This window comes from Pinus tabuliformis, chromosome 2_1, assembly GCF_031772625.1.
Source record: "Pinus tabuliformis cultivar Carrire ecotype Pingquan chromosome 2_1, CPIR1, whole genome shotgun sequence".
Lineage (NCBI taxonomy): Eukaryota > Viridiplantae > Streptophyta > Pinopsida > Pinales > Pinaceae > Pinus > Pinus tabuliformis.
This window is the reverse complement of record NC_142299.1, coordinates 76,729,650-76,747,007: the sequence shown is the minus strand read 5'-3', so window position 1 is coordinate 76,747,007 and position 17,358 is coordinate 76,729,650. Positions and strand designations below refer to the sequence as shown.

Here is a 17,358-nt window from a genome sequence, read left to right as displayed (position 1 = left end):
GTCAACACCCAATTGCTGCATCTTCACTTGCTGTTCCTTTTGCTGAGATCATCATTGATGTACATTCACATCAGTGCCACCGAGATCAAGTTTGTGAGATCATCTTCTATACCACCATTCACTGAGTTATGAGAGTTATATCGAGATCAAGAATCATGATCCTATAACTATCATAACACTGTATATAAGAACATATCACGGAGATCATTCCTTGTCATCAATATATATGCCAAGTATAAGTCATCATATGTTGCGTCTATCTTGAACGTTAATATCATTCTAGATCTGACTGGGAGAATGCAGAGATAGTATATGAAATCATCCTGATCTTCTATACCATAATAGTTATGCCGAGAGTGTAGCCCTACTGCTTGAAACCCTAACCAATACTGGCCATTATGCTGAGACTGCTACAGGAATACCACCTGGATCTACTTCATCAATGGTATGCCGAGATGTAGTTATGCTTGGAGGTAATGCCGAGGTTACTAGAGGTAGTTCCAAATTCTTATCCGAGATTGAATACTCTTTACTGTAATGCCGAGAATGTGCCTCTGTTTGCCCATGTGAAGATCACAGTGATAACATTCAATCCACAGCTCGGAATGATTGTCTTCTTTGTAGTGCGAGGTCTCCTTCCTACGTATTCTATTCATCCGAGACTTAGTCTGTTTGCCCTTATACCCATCCGAGGTGTAGACAGACTCTTAAGCACTTGCCCTAATGTGGATCTGCTTCTTAGAAATATCAGAGAGAATTGCTAGTTTTGTCCCTTCTTGTTTGCGGATCCCTGCACCCATATTCACACGAAATATCAGAGAGAAAATGCGAATTCTTCTTGTCATTTTTGCGCTGACCCTAGACGGGTATTTATAGTGGTTCATGCTCCTATTTTTAGCCGACATTACCAAGTGAAACGTTGTGACTATTTCTTCTAGCCGAAATGACTTTCATTTATCCAGTTAATTCTATTTTGGAGCCGACATGGTGATCTCTTTGTTGTTTTGCTTGCAGACTTCGGTGTGCTTGCTTTTGGAGGATTGATCTTGGTCTTGGAGGGCTGCTACATACTTGTATACATTTCCATAGGCTCATGAAGAGCTTCTTTACACATGACATGACTCTTTGACATATGAATAAAATCCTAAAGACATCAAGAAGAAGTCCTTTACCTAGTGACAATTCTTGCTCATGAAACCCATGTAGCAAGGCATACAAAAATAATTTATTTCCTTTTATTACATCATTTACAAAGATGATGTCATTATGAAGACCGAACCTAGTTACACAAGAAAAAACAACTCAGAGGTTCTCTTTTCACTGAATTAGGGACTAATTTTTCTCACCCACAGTCTGCTCTCCTTTAGTCGAAATTACGACCTCTTTGACAACTCCTTCAACACTGGAAAAAATCACTAAATTGTCCACAGTCAGCACTGCAAACTTGGGTATACTCAGCTGAAGGTATACCCTCAAAACTCTGCTATTTCCTCCTTTAACGCAGGCCGCTCCAACTTAGAAAAGCATGCTCAAAAATTTCTATACACGCCCGAAATTCTCACTGAGCATGCCCAAAAATCTCAAAATTCGTGTAGGTTGTTTAGAGGAGATAAAATGCTGGCCTAGACTAAAATAAACTTAGATTTATCTCAGAAAGGACCATTGACCTGTGTACTGAAGCTAACAGTGGCTGCTTCCATAAACTTCGACCTCTCCTATTGGCTTGATGTTATGTAAAAATCAAGTCTGTAATTATTAGTTAATTAGGCAAAGGGCATGATCAAAGATCATGCTCATTCACCAAGAGGCACCTAAGGTAGTATTTAAGCTAGGGGCCTCCCAATTTTGTAACCATCATTCATTCATCCAAGTATTAATAAAATTATTTCTTCTGTCAATTACTGAGCGTGTTTGCCTCATTTGGTATCAGAGCCACCATTACGCTGCATCCGCTGCTCGTACAATCTGCGTCCACCGCTACCATATCCCAGTGTCTTTGTGCCTCTGTTCGTTCGTTCTGTCCATCGCCCATAACCCTTCTTCGCTTGTCTACCCTGTCTATGCATATAGCTCCCTTGCTGCATTCTCCAAAGCTGTCACAGTCCAAAGTCTTTGTGCCATTTGCAACCTACCTGAGCCATTGCCACCATCGATTACACATGTAGCTGCCGAATTCCAGAGCTGCTGAACAGGGTATGTCAATTCAAAACACAGGTCAACGCGTGGTTTATCTGATCGTGGGATTCCGACTTTCGTTCAAATCAAGTCATGACCTTATTTTTCGATAAGCATATAACTATAAGTTATATTAAATTATATATATTAACATATATTATAATTTTATAGTTATACACTTAAAAAAATATTATTAATTAATTGTTATTTAATATATATATATATATATATATATTTAGGTCAACTTACTGAAAAAGGTTCCGCTGGATAAGTATAGCCCACCTCGTACCTGCTCAATGTCTTCATCAAGGTCGATGGCCAATTTTAATAAAAGATTGATAGATCTCAAGACTAAGGTGATGTGACATGGCGAAAACTTCGAGGAGCTCCAGGGTACAACAAAGAGAATAGAGATTAAGCTTGAGCAGAACCATAACAAATTTAAAAAGGATCATGCAATCCTTTCAAATAAGGTGGATCTAAATCATAATCAAGCAACGATGATGTTGACTTGTATTTGTGACAAGTTGAAGATTACACCCGATCAAATACTCCAAAATAATGAAGCTACTGAACATCTCAATTCTCCGGATTCGTCAAATTCGTCAGACTCACATGAGAAACCCCAAGTCTCCAAAAGCATCGTCCATATCCCATCAACAAAATAGTAACACGAATTTTCAAAATATGCAGCTCTGGAATCAATACTCAAATATGCAACTTGCGAATCAATACCCTTTCTTTACTCCAACAATTGCGACATATCAACGAAGATCAAAACTTGAACTCTCCAAATTTGACGGTAACGAGAAGTGCAGTGTTGCATGGTTCAATAAAGCAAAAGAATATTTCAAGATTTACAGTATTGACAATGATGATGAAAAGATCAGGCATGTATCCATGCAAATGGAAGGCGAAGCATATAATTGGTATATGTGTGGAAAAAGACGACACTTGCTATCAATTGGAGGAAATTCAAAAATGCATTCTTTAAAAGGTTCCAAGGTGTCAAGGAAGAAGAGTTATTCTCGACACTCACCAGATTGCAACAAAAAGGAGATGTGGACGAATACACTTGAGAATGGGAAACTTTAGCTACACAAGTACCTGGATTATCAGAAACTCGTCTCATTCAGTCATACATCACGGGACTTAAACCCCATATCCAGGCTGAGCTTGAGCTTCATGACATCACTTCTATAAAAGTAGCAAGACAAAAGACAAAAGCTGTTGAAAAGAAGCAGGAAAAGACACAGTGGCCAAAAGTTTAAGTAGTATATTCGAGATGGAGATTTTCCCAAGCTGCGAACACGGATAACACAAAATATGTTCCACCACATCTTCGTGAAGGAGAAAAAACTAACTTGGAAATGCGAAGAATGAAAGAGGGAAAGTGCAAATGTTGTAGCGAAAAATGGGACCCTAAACATAGGTGTGCTAAAGGAAAAGAAATCAAGAACTTGTCTAAATGTGAAGCAACTAATGATTCAGACAGTGAGGAATCAGATGTAGAAGAAATAGAAGATTCTCCAAAATTTTCTCCAGAACTAGAAAGTGAGAATATTCCGCAAGTGTCATTTTTGGCCATGACAGGTATATCTCAGCCCCATACATTAAAGTTAAAAGGACATACCAAGAAGAGAAACATTGTGGTTCTGATCGTTACCGATAACACCCACAACTTTTTGGACTCAACTATGGCGAAAAGACTTAACATTTTCACATTTCCTATGTCCAACATGAAGCTTATGGTAGTTGATGGTAAGAAAATTGAAAAAGTAGGGAGATGCCGTAAAGTCAAATTACTGATTTGAGACTATAATCTAGAATCTCCGTTCTACATTGTACCATTAGGAGGAGTTGATGTGGTCCTAGGTATCCAATGGCTTCAAACCCTAAGCATTTACTTAGCCAACCATCATAAGTAATTTATAACATTTAAATGGGAAGGGAAAAAATACAAGTTATATGGGTTCCAACCCCCTGAGAATCAAATTGTATCATCATCCCAGATGGTGAAAATGATTCGGAAGGGAGCACCAATTTATTTAGTACAATGTCATCACCTAGAAATGTTAACTTCAAATCTGGTCAACGAAGAAGCACCATAAGTCCAAGTGCTAATTCAAAAGTACGAAAAAGTATTCCAAGATCTTCCAATGAAGTTGCCTCCTAAAAGAGAAATAGAACGTGCAATCGAAGTCAAATCAAGATCAAATCCCATCAACATCAAACCGTATTGATATCCACATCAACAAAAAACTAAAGTTGAAAGATTAGTCTAGGATCTTTTAAAATGTGGCATTATCACAAAAAGTAGCAGTCCGTATGCTTCTCTAGTTGTATTAGTTCGAAATAAAGATGGATTGTTTAGATTATGCATCGATTATTGAGGACTAAACAAAATAACAATTAAAAACAAGTTTCCAATCTCTTTTATTGATCAAATGTTGGATGAACTACATGGAGCTAAATACTTTTCAAATTGGACTTAAGGTCAGGGTATTACCAAACTAGAATAAGGTTGGAATGCATAGCAAAAATTGCATTCCGAACACATGAAGGTCATTACGAGTTTAAAGTAATGTCTTTTGGTTTAACCAATGCACCAACAACATTCCAAGTTACTATGAATGAGCTATTCCGCCTATATCTAAGGAAGTTTGTGTTAGTATTCTTTGATGACATTAGGCTATCGGGTTGTGTTATAATCGAGCTAGTAAGAGGAAGAGGCATTCCATTCTTCCGAGAGAATTTTGTTCCATAGCTGAGCAAAGATAGCCAGGAGAGATAGGAGGTAGAGTACACAGAGAGGATTTGTGCACTATAGCAGCCCATGGGCCACATGCATTACTTCTTTGTATCTGCAGTGATATTTCCAAATAGAGGAAGAGAGCGAAGCAGCCTCACCTTCCAGTGAGGTTTTCTCTTGAAAGGGTTTCCTAGAGAGCATATGTTGTGTCTTATGTGTGTGTGAGCTTATTTTGTCGTTCTCTACATTTCTGCTTGATTTACTTTTACATGCATGCACTAATTACAGTAAAATTTACAGATCTAGGAATTAAATAAAACTATAATAGTGTAGAATCTCAATTTTTTAATATAATATTATCATATATGTTGTGACGAACTGTCCAGTGGAATATCCATTGCAGTTTACGAATCATAATAAGATCAAGGCCATTAGAGAAGAATCAATTTTATGCCAAGTTATCAAAATGTACCTTTGGACAAAAGGAGGTTGAATACCTAAGACACATTATATCTAGGGAAGGAGTCAAAGTGGACCCCAACAAAATCAAGGCAATCAAAGAATGGCCCAAACCCAAGAACGTATCAAAACTAAGAGGATTTATAAGTCTAACTAGGTATTACAGAAGGTTCATAAAAAACTATGCACATTTGACAGCACCCCTGACCAACTTGTTAAAAAAGAACTCTTTTCAATGGAATAACTAGGTAGACGATTGCTTCGAGAATCTAAAAGAAGTGATGTCAACCACATCAGTACTGGCAACTCCAGACTTCTCCAAACCGTTCATAGTCGAATGCGATGCTTTAGGGTTTGAAATTGGAGCCGTATTAATGCAAGACAACCACCCTATAACATTCAAGAGCAGGAAACTTAACAAACGAGAAGGATGGAAATAAACTTACCAAAAGGAGATTCTTTCCATCATACATGCTTTAACGAAATGGCGACAATACCTGCTCGGAAGTAAGTTCTCAATCTGAACTGATCACAATAGTCTTCAATTTCTACTTCAACAAAAAACATTGTCAACAAAACAACAAAAGTGGATGGAGAAACTTTCAACATTTGACCTAGAAATACTGCACAAAAAGGGAAGAGAAAATGTTGTAGCTGATGCACTCTCACGTAAGGATGATGACAACACAATATGTGCCACCTTCGTAGTTGTTCCTAAGTGGTTAGACGAAATATGAGCCGAGTATGCCAAGGATTCAAACTGTGGTCCTATGATTGAAAACATTGGTCAATATCACAATTTTGAATGGAAAAATGACATACTATGGTACAAAGGTAGGATTTACCTAACCCAACATCCAAATTTAGAATGAAAATTCTAAGGGAATCTCACAGTTCTCCTGTAGCTGGGTATGTCATGTTTTTCAAAACTTACTACAACATTCGACAATCGTTCTATTGGAAGGGTATGAGTAAGGAAGTCAAAAAATATGTTGCAGAATGTGATGTTTGTCAGAGGAATACGAGTGAAAATATCCCAACCCCTGGTTTACTACACCCATTACATGTTCCAAATAAAAATTAGGAGGAAATTTTGATGGACTTCATTGAAGGACTACCTGTGTCTGACAGTAAGGACAAGATATTTGTTGTAGTCGACGGACTCACTAAATATGCCCATTTCATAGCAATTAGAAAAACTGACACAACTAAGCAAATTGCGGATGTGTTTTGTAAAAACATTTACAAACTACATGGGTTTCCCAAGGTTATTGTCAATGATAGAGATGCAAAATTTAAAGGCAATTTTTGGAAGGATTTCGGCCACCAAGTAGGAATATCCCTCAACATGAGTTCAACCTATCACCCCCAAACAGATGGTCAAACTAAAGTCGTAAATAAATGCTTGGAAACATATCTTCGTTGTTTCATCACTGACAAACAAAACAAATGGACTCAGTGGATGCACCTGGCAGAATGGTGGTATAATACCACCTATCATACTTCAGCGAAGATGATGCCTCTCCAAGCCTTATATGGCTATGAACCACCCAGGTGGAAGGATTTTTCAATACTCAATTCTAAGGTACAAGCAGTAAAAGACCACCTAGAAGAAAACCAAAGAATTATTAACTTGTTAAAAGAAAATCTAACAGTGGCACGTAATAGAATGAAACAACAAGCCGACCAACATCGCATTGAAAGAGAGTTCGAAGAAGGAGATTGGGTCTTTGTTAAGCTTCAACCTTATAAGCAATTGTCATTAAAACAACAAGGAAAAAACAAGTTATCCCATAAATATTATGGACCATACCAAATAATCAAAAAAATAAGTTGCGTGGCTTATGGACTAAAGCTACTAGAAAACTATTGAATCCACAACACGTTCCATGTATCAAGTCTAAAAAAAGTACTGGGGTAGAATCAAACAGCTCAAATTGAGATACCTGAGATTGACGAAGAAGGAAGAGTCATCTTAGAGCTTGAAGGTATACTCGCTACCAGAGAGAAGGTATTACGATCCAAGACTATTAAGGAGTACCTCATCAAGTGGAAGAAACTATAAGAGGAAGATTCATCAAGGGAGACACAACATTTTCTTCAGCAACACGCAACATTACTTCTGCTTTGAGGACAAAGCATTTTTAAGGGAAAGACAATGTTATGAATTAAATGTTTCATAACTATATATAATAAAATGACAAAAATATTAAATAAATATAAATTAATAATTATAATTTAAGTTAGGGTGTTTTATTAATTTTAAGGAAGCATTAGTCCCAAGGGGCGTGTATTTTCGGGTTCATGGCCAACCAATTCCTATAAAGGAGAACCACCATAGCCTTGTAACAATCATCCATCAATTGAATACTATATATATATATATATATATATATATATATATGTTAATATACATGAATGTTTATGACCAAATTGATTGTAAGTGAACAATCCAAGTGTTGTAGAAATAATTTAGGCATACCACAAAGCCTACAGAGAAATATGATGAACTGCCCACAAAAAATGAGCCTATGTTGAAACCTTCGTAGAAAGAAAGGCTAAAGACATCCTTAACACTGATAGCCTTAATTGAGAAACTGGAGCAATCTTTTGATGTGTCAAGCGTGTGGAACCTCTGCGTAAGGGCGATATCTGGGATGTCATGCTGATGAGTATTTCTTTTGCTATTTATGTATATATATCACAGAGGATTGCATGTGCATATTGTATGTGGCGGTCAATGCTTAAACATTAGCTTTGCTTTTTTATCTTAAAAATAACTAGAGAAACATATGTAAAACTGTTCCTTTGTATTTTTAAGCCAGATTGTTTCAAAGACTGGTCATGTGTCAGACAACTGATAATGAAATTGACATTTTATATATATAAAAGGGAGAGATTTAGGGAGAGAGAAACCCAGAGAATATATTTATATATGAGAGAGATTATATATTTATTATTTATATATTTAAATTGATTTTAATATTTGAATATTTTGATTCAATATTAATTTTGATTATTATATAAATTATAATTTTTTTGTTTGTTATTTTATATTTTTAATTTTTTTTATTATATAATATTAACGCTCTCGATTAGTCGTTTCCAGTGAATTTTGGGGAAATCTCTAGCCGTTCCAGACACCTATACCCAAGTTCCGAACGTTCCCACATTTCATAAACTCGCGCAAAATAGTCTTTAATGGATTAATAAAAACAAATTCTCTCATGGAATAAGTAAATTAAGTTGAGAATCTCTTACATGGAAATTTGAACCTCTCTCTTGGAATAAAATAGTAACTCCACACTTAAGAGAATGTAACTCTCTCTCACTAATTCAATGTATGACAAAAATGTAAGTCCTCCTCATTAAATGCACTTGTGACTCCCTCATTCAATTCGATTTGTATCTCTCACCAAATATTCTCTCATGTCTATCTGTAACTCTCTCTCTCTTGCTAATTTGAATTGTAACTCCTCAAGACAAGTGTACCTCTCTCTCTATTCTTGGGATGAGTTACACTTTTCCTCAAGTAACTCCTCCCTCATGGAATTCGATTCTCCTAGTATTGGCTCATGGCATGAAATCGTTTTGTAACTCCTCTCTTTTCTCATCTATTTACGCAAGAGCAAGTGAGAGTTGAGAGTAGCATGTTTATTATGAAGAAGAAGAGCTAGTGTTGAGTGTTTGCAAGAGAAGTGTGAGAGCAAGTGAAGAGTTAGAGCAAGAGAAGAGCTGGAGCAAGTGTGAAAGACAAGATCTGATTAAGAGAAGGAGGAGATATTCAAGCAAATAGCAAGAGCACTTCAACTACAAGTTGATTCATTCTCTCTCTCTTTCTGTCTCTGTACTTTGCTGAACAATTGAAGAAATCTTATAGAAGAAGAATCATTTGGGTTTTCCCCTTATGGGTTTTGTCCTGATCATTAGACGTAACACTCAGTGTTTCATATTTGTGCTTGGTTGTCTTCATATGGTCCTTAAGTTTATATTCTATCTACAATTGCTGATCTGAAAAGTTGTGAAGAAGAAATTTGCATTCTAAGTAATTGTAACAACATAGAACATTCAATTTTTTCCCTCATTAATATTTATTCCCTCCATCTGGCTCTTCTTTTTATCATCTTTCTCTTTACCCTGATGATGGATCCCATTTGGGATTTGAAACGTTGGTGTAAAAACTCGACTACTGTGGATTCTCCGATCAAAAATTCGAAAAGCACAAACCACAGATCACTGAAATCCAACATAGAACATTCAATTTTTTGCAAAGTACATTTAGTTTTCTGCAAAGTATATTCAATTTTCTGCAGAGTACATTCAACTTTTTGCGAAGTACATTCAGTTCCATTCAATTTTCTGCAAAGTACATTTAGTTTTCTGCATAGAAATTTCAAGTTTCTGCAAATAATTTTTAAATTTCTGCATAGAACTTTCAGATTTTAACATGGTATCAAAGCCTTGGTGAAGCAAGTCCACAGAGACTAGAGATCACCTGAAGAGGCCCCACTTGCTACCAAAGGTTTTTTTGATCAAGATAGATACCGAGTTCTCCTTTAGATCGGGTACATATAGTACTTCTTGTAGATGAATGGTGTTACCTTGATTCAATTGAAGAGTAAAATTCCCAACTCCCTTCACAGGATAGGTGGCATTGTCTCCAAGGATAATTGCCAAATTTGTATCCTTTTCAATCAGATTTGAAAGGGCTTCCTTATATCCAGTGAAGTGCCTTGATGCACCATTATCGACCAACCAATTTCCCAAAGTGTACGAAGGAGATGCAGTAGAGAGGGCAGATATAAGATAAAATTATTTTTGCTTGTTATCAACAACATTAGATTCATCATACCTAGTGTTTCTTGATCTCTTGGGAGGGCGAGCATTTTCTTGATGAGGAGCGGGATCATTCCTTTTTCCTTAGTTGTTGAATCTGCCATTCCTTTGATTGTTGTTGCCCTTGATGTTGTTGTTGTTGTGGTTGCCCTCATCATGAGGTGTATCCCTTCTATTAGGACACTCCCTAGCATAGTGGCCAAACTTGTTGCAAATGAAGCATCTTCCCTTTCTTCCATTTTTGAAACCTGACATTCCTTGACATTGCTTCTTTGAACCTGCGTTGTTCATCCTTTTAGCATGAGCAGAGAATGTAGTAGGATCATTCCTATTTGAAGGCATATCTAGTTCCATCATCCTTGTTTCTTCTTGAGAACATTCAGTCAACAATTCTTCAAAACCTGGAGTCCCGTCATTATTAAGAATAATGGTGTTGAACACGTGACATTCACGAGGGAGTCCTCCAAGGGCAATGAGAGTAAGCTCCATCTCAACAATAGCTTCTCCAATCGAAAGAAGATCATTTTTGATCTCAGTAATCCTCATGAAGTAGGATTGAATGTCTTCACCTCTTCCCTTCTTTATATTCTTCAGCTTGTTTTTGAGAAAGAGAATTTGGTTTGCATTGCTAGATTTGAACATGCCAACCAACCTGTCATATATCTCCTTTGATGTGTTCAAATCGGAGATGTAAGCAACTAAATGCTTGTGGATAGAATCCCTAATGATCTTCTTTGCTTTGACTTTACCCTTCTTGTACTTTGTCTTAGCGGCAGTCGGTGCATAGAAGGAGGTTTTGAAATCTTTCCTGCACATAGTCCATAACATCTTGCTCTTCTAAAGTCAAGTCAAGAGACATCTTCCATGCATGATAATCAGATTTATCATGAAGCTTATCATCAGACTTAAAGTAGGATGTGGAGACAATTGAATCTTGTCCTTGATCAAAGGATCTCAGTGATTGCTCTTCCCACTCTTGCTTGGGCTTTGTCTTCAACGCAACTCTGATTCCATGTTAATTTTAGATAACAATGGTATGTTCTATGCTTAAGAGCAATTTTACTTCAATTTTCTTATTAGCCCAATATCAATATCTAGATTAACAATCACATCAACATGACAGTAAAATGCAGATAGAACATAAACAATAATAGTAGAAGACAAAGCCAAGACAATAGGACACAAGATATGGCGCTAACCAGGGACAAACCCCAATGTGGGGAAACCCTTTGATAAATTCTTCTTATTATTCTTAAAAAGTTCAGTAGAGAGAGAGTACAATATGCAATATTCACTTGCCCAATCACAATGAAATCTATCCCAAAAAACTACAGCTACAGAAAGCCCTAACCAGAAAGTCAACGTTGGTCAACAGGGCAAAATGTGACCTCCAAAACAACTCGGTCAACTCAGCCTCCAACAACAAGTCAAATAGCCCAAAAATTAGTCTGAAAATATCCAGTCAAACCTGGTCAATGAAAGTCAACACTGCAACAAACCCTTTTGAAGTCAATGCTGGTCAAACAACCTCGTTTTCTGTGCCAAGAAATGTAGCCTACTCAAACAAAGTATCCCTGACAAAACGCAGTTAAAACAGGTCAACGTTGGTCAATGCAGGGACAGAAAAGAGATGTTCTTCTTCGCACGTGTGGAGAGCTGCCTCAGAAATCCATACCCAATCAATGAAGGAGAGAGAGATATGTGAGTGAGTGAAGTGTCTAAATGAGGAGGAGGCACCTTGTATTTATATGCAAATGTTGAAGATGAATAGATGTGACTGTTGGGTTTCTGAGCCTACATTAGTTTGGTGACCAACTTTGACAATTTGTCCATAAAGAATAAATTCATAATTCCATTTGTACATGTCAAAATGAGATGATATTTAGATCAATCCTACACCTCTCGGAGGGAGGAATCCAATAAAAATATTAGCTGCCTCATATGCACTGTCCAATGTGAAGTTCGGCCCTAGTTGCCAAGTTTAACAAAAAGGTAGAGGGGAAGTTAAATGTCGCTTCAAACTTTGGTCCGTGGAAAGCAAGACTAGATATCACTCTTGAAGAACACGAATTTCTGGGGTATTTTGAAGGCACAATAGCTGATCCACTAGAGAATTCAAGTGCTTTTGTCAAATCGAAACATAAAAAGGGTGAAATCTAGAAAAATTATCCTTGATTCTCTTAGAGATCATCTCATTACTTATGTTTTTGGTTTGAAGAAAGCTAAAGGAATGAATGAAAAACTAATTGACATGTTTGCAATTAGTAACTTGAACCAAATTATTGCCTTGAAGAATCAAATGAAAGAGATTGAGATGAACATAGGAGAGACGGTTCAAGCATACTTCCTGAGAATGACCAAAATCAGGAATCAATTGTCAACAGTTGGTGAAGTTGTACCTGACAAAGAAATGATGTTAATTGCGCTTGGAGGCCTTTCTCCTGTTTGGGAGAATTTTATCACCACCATCAACAATATCAACACTATTTCCACATTTGATGAGCTCTTGGGAAAGTGTATCCAAGAGGAGGCTAGAATGATCTCTAGAGGGAGAATTTCACATCATGAAGAAGGAAATCCTATTGCATTTTCAGCCTATGACAATAGTAAGAAAGGTAATAAAAAAGAAATATGCTTTCAAATCAAATAAAGAGAATCTAGACATGTCAAAAGTTAGATGCTTTAATTGTCAAAAGCATGGTCGCTTTGCTCGTGGTTGTAAAGAAAGGAGAGCACCTAGATTAAAAAACAAATCTGATTATAGAAAAGTCACTTCTAAAAATTAAAGAAAAGACCATCCTAAGAAAATAAGAAATCCAAGGTATAGAAATAATGCAGTGGAAACTCAATCAAAATATTTTCTTATTTCTACTCTCTCCAGTGCTTCTTCTGCAGATTCATTTGATAGTTGGTTAGTTGATAGTGGTGCTTTCAAACATTTTACTGGTTACAAAGCACTCTTTAATCTAGTTGAGAGGGAGACTAATTTAAATGTTATCTTTGGAGATAATTCTACTCACCAAGTCAAAGTTATGGTTCATTTTCATTTCAGTTAGATGACAACAAATCTATTTTTCTGCATGAAGTGTATTATGTGCCTGGTTTGAAAAAGGATATTGTATCCATATCTGCTCTAGAAGATAAATGAATGAAAATTGGTTTTATTAATGGAAAAGTTCTAACCTGGCCTTTGAACTCAAGTATGAGAGAAACTTTCACTCTTGGATCAAGATGTGAAGGGCTTTACAAAGTCAATGGTAAACCCATTTATGCATTGGTCCATGATACTGATCTTTAGTGTGAGCTATGGCACAAAAGATTGGCTCACCTACACTACAAAGCTTTACCTTATGTAAGGAAGATGGTTTATGGAATGCTTGAGATCATAATGGATCATGAAGGAGTTTACCCAGGATGTGCAAGTGGAAAGCATATAAAGAGACCATTCCCTTCAAGCAAATAAAAAACTAGTCAGGTGCTTCAACTCATACATTCTGATTTATGTAGACCTATGCTTGCTAATTCTCTTGGTCAAGGTCACTAGGTCTTTTGGTTTTCTCCCTTGCCCTCTTGTTTCATCACTGTCCTAAATTTAAATTCTGAAATATTTTATGATGACAATGTATTCAAGGACTAAACACATTTTTTAATAAGCCTAAATTCATTAATAATCGAAGGCATTGAGAATTAATCCCAAGTCAATTTAAGTGCATATAAGTGGATTTCTTGTGGATTGCTGGGTTGATTTCAGATTTGATATGTTTGCTACAACCGCGTAAAAACATTTACAACAGTGATAAAATTGAATAACAATGGCCTAATAACTCATTGGTAATCGTATTTCATCACTATCTGGTCACTTGCACTCATTGGGCTTATATTTCTTGGCATATTTGATCATTTTTTGAATGCTGAAACAATAATTTATATCACTGTCCTAAATTTAAATTCTGAAGTATTTTATGACGACAGTGTATTCAAGGCCTAAACACATTTTTTTAATAAGCCTAAATTCATTAATAATCAAAGGCATTGAGAATTAATCCTAAGTCAATTTAAGTGCATATAAGTGGATTTCATGTGGATTGTTGAGTTGATTTCAGATTTGATATGTTTGCTACAACCGCATAAAAACATTTACAACAGTGATAAAATTGAATAACAATGGCCTAATAACTCATTGTTAATTGTATTTTGTCACTATCTTGTCACTTGCACTCATTGGGCTTATATTTCTTGGCATATTCGATCATTTTTTGAATGCTGAAACAATAATTTAAGGTCTGAAATTTACTGCATAAGGTCTGATATAAAAATTACAGTGGTTGGAAAAAATGCTGAAAGTCATCTAATTTCACTTAGCTCTTGTTTCCTGCATCCTTTAGATCTTGGATAAGTGTTTAATTGAGAAATTGGGTGATTTTCTTATTGCTGCAATCATATGTCTCTTGTATCATCCATATTGCATTTCTGCATCATTGACATTTATTTGCACTCTTGCATTAACACACGTAAGTGCTCTAATTGATTTGATGATTGTCTAATGAGATTGGCTAATTGCTCCAAGTGACATTGTGATTAGTGTTCTTGTTGCTCATTGTTATTATCATTGTGAGATAAGTGGATACATTGTTCATTGTTGAGTTAAATAGCTCTTGTGGATTAATAATGTAAGTCACTCTTTCATTGGCATATTGGTAATTCATTATTATAATCTTGAAGATTGCTAATTGTGTTAAGGAGAATTGATCTTGTCCATTTGATCTTTTTTATCTCTTAAGCAATTGTCTTTTGGTGATATCGACAACATTTTTTTGCACCGTTGAATTTGAGCACTTTCTCTTGCAGTGAAGGTTGTCATTTATTTATTGTTTAAGTACTTCATTATTCTTAATTGAAAATCATTGTATCTTGTCTTTAAGTACTTGAGAAATTAAATAATCTCACCTTAAGAAAATTCACTCATATCTTGCATTTGCATCTTAGGACTAGCCTCTTGCATTAATTAATTAACTTCCAAGCATAAGCTTGGTCGATAGAGAGATAGGCCCACCTTTCTCATCTAGCTTTAGGAGTCTTGAACGTTTTTAGTGGTTAATACGGTGACCTTGCAGTCGTCAGAGCTCTAGTCTCTGCAGCGCCAGAGGCATTGGGTGGTTAGAACCAAAGGGGAGGGATCGTTGATCAAGCCCTAGCTTGCTTCCCCTTGGTTCTCTCTCACAACACACTATAGAGACTAACTTCAAAACAGTTGAGAGAAAGGGTACACCTAGATAGGCATATAATTTAAAATAAACCAAGACTTTACATCTCACATAGGTTGTAGGATTTGCATCCCATTTAGGATAGTTTGGCATCCTTAAGCAACAACTATTCATGTAGTAACTTGGTAAATAATCTATCTTAAGCAAGTAGCTGACTCCATTTAAGGCACTGGTCTTCCACGATAATCTAATCAAATCATTAAACTTCCTAATTTAACCAAGTTGCTAGGCCATTCAATCGTGTCTCCCAGACCATTTGGTTGTCAACAAGTATCTCATCTTCACATTTCATAGGGACTACCCCCCATAGCTTGCTGTAGGGAGACAAGGGCGGGGATTAGAGTGACAACTCTCACCCCGAGCATTGTCGCGTATTGCCTGTACAATTTGGGCGACAACAGGTCCAATGCTTTTTTGTTTTGGTGATTTAAGGCTTGACTTGCTTTCTTACGACTTGATCTCAGTCTATTGGAGTGACCTTTATTGGATGTAACATTTGCTAAAAGAGGGTGCCACGTTGCCTCATTTAACCCTCACGATTGTTGGAAGCGAAGTCGGGCCCCTTTAGTTATGAGTCATGACAACATGCTTGAAAAGGCACTTTGAGAAGGGGGCATTTTGAGTGCTTTGTCTTGGAGATGGTTTGGCTTGTCTTGGAGAATGCGGCGAACCTTCTTCCTTGCCTCGAAGAATGTAATATACTAATATTATTCCTCGTGGAGCACAAAGTCATCATGAATTGTGAGATTGCCATGAAGAAAGATGACCATGGCCAAAGAGGTGTGCATAGATAAGAGATATGGGTCCATGTGGGGAATAAAGACAGGTGCACTAGTACAATAAAAAGATGGGTGTTTCCACCTTTACAAGGCCTAATACAACAAGTGTACAAAGGATGGTTGTGTCAATAATAATTTAATTAGATCAATTCCATCAAACTTTAGATGAAGAGTCCTCTTAGAACAATATGATACGTAGACTATAGCATGTTCTCAAATTGTGTATAATATTCATTTACCATTGTAACTAGATGGGATTTTTAGATTTAGAGGCTAATGTTGAGGAAGATGACCTGTTGATCATGATGTAAAGTTGAAATATTCAAATGAAGAGCACGTGGACCCATTTTTCGACGTGTGGTTAGAGTTAGACCTACTCTACATCATCATATCAATAGAGTAATCATTGACGAGATACTTAATTTTGTATTTACCATTATTCTTCATGTATAAAGCATGATGCATCATGATTTTAGTCTTTAGATTTATAAGTTGCCAAATGATTTCAGTTCTAATGTTTTGATTCATGAATCGTTTTGATTTTTAACCTTGAATATGTTTTTGAAAATTCAAAAAATATTATTGTATTTATCATATGTGGTATTTGCCCACTGTATTCCAATTCTGGATTTTCAAAAATGTGGTGGATCAGTATCCGTTTGCTGGTAACTTAGGAGACCAAGTGTTGAGATTAAAACATAATTACTAGAGTAAACACTTTACTTTTTCTAATGTTTCTTTAGCTCAATAAGCCAACATAACAATTATCTGCTTTTCCTAAGTTAAAACTTAAGCTAAGTTACAAATGCAACTTGCTCCTACTAGAGCAAGTGTCTAAAGAGATCTTGGGTGACTTCTGTATGCCTAGACACTTAGGCTTGTGTAGAAGTACGTGCCTGAGCTACAAACATCAACAAATAATAGGTAGTTTTATGGGTCACTGTCTCTGTCACTATCTATCTCATTATCTAGGATATCTAGGAATAACCCTTGCACTCCCACAATGTATTCATGCTGGACGTATTGTTTAGTCACTTTGACCTACTTTTGTGGCCATTTGTTGGACATTAATAAAATTTTCTTATCTGATCTT

The 17,358-nt window shown here is 36.3% G+C and overlaps 1 protein-coding gene across 1 annotated transcript in view; it reads left to right on the top strand.

Annotated features, from left to right (window-relative positions):
• The window catches only part of NAR1 (ferredoxin hydrogenase), a 347,518-nt gene that overhangs the window by 125,779 nt on the left and 204,381 nt on the right, over nt 1-17,358 (top strand). The window lies entirely within an intron of this gene.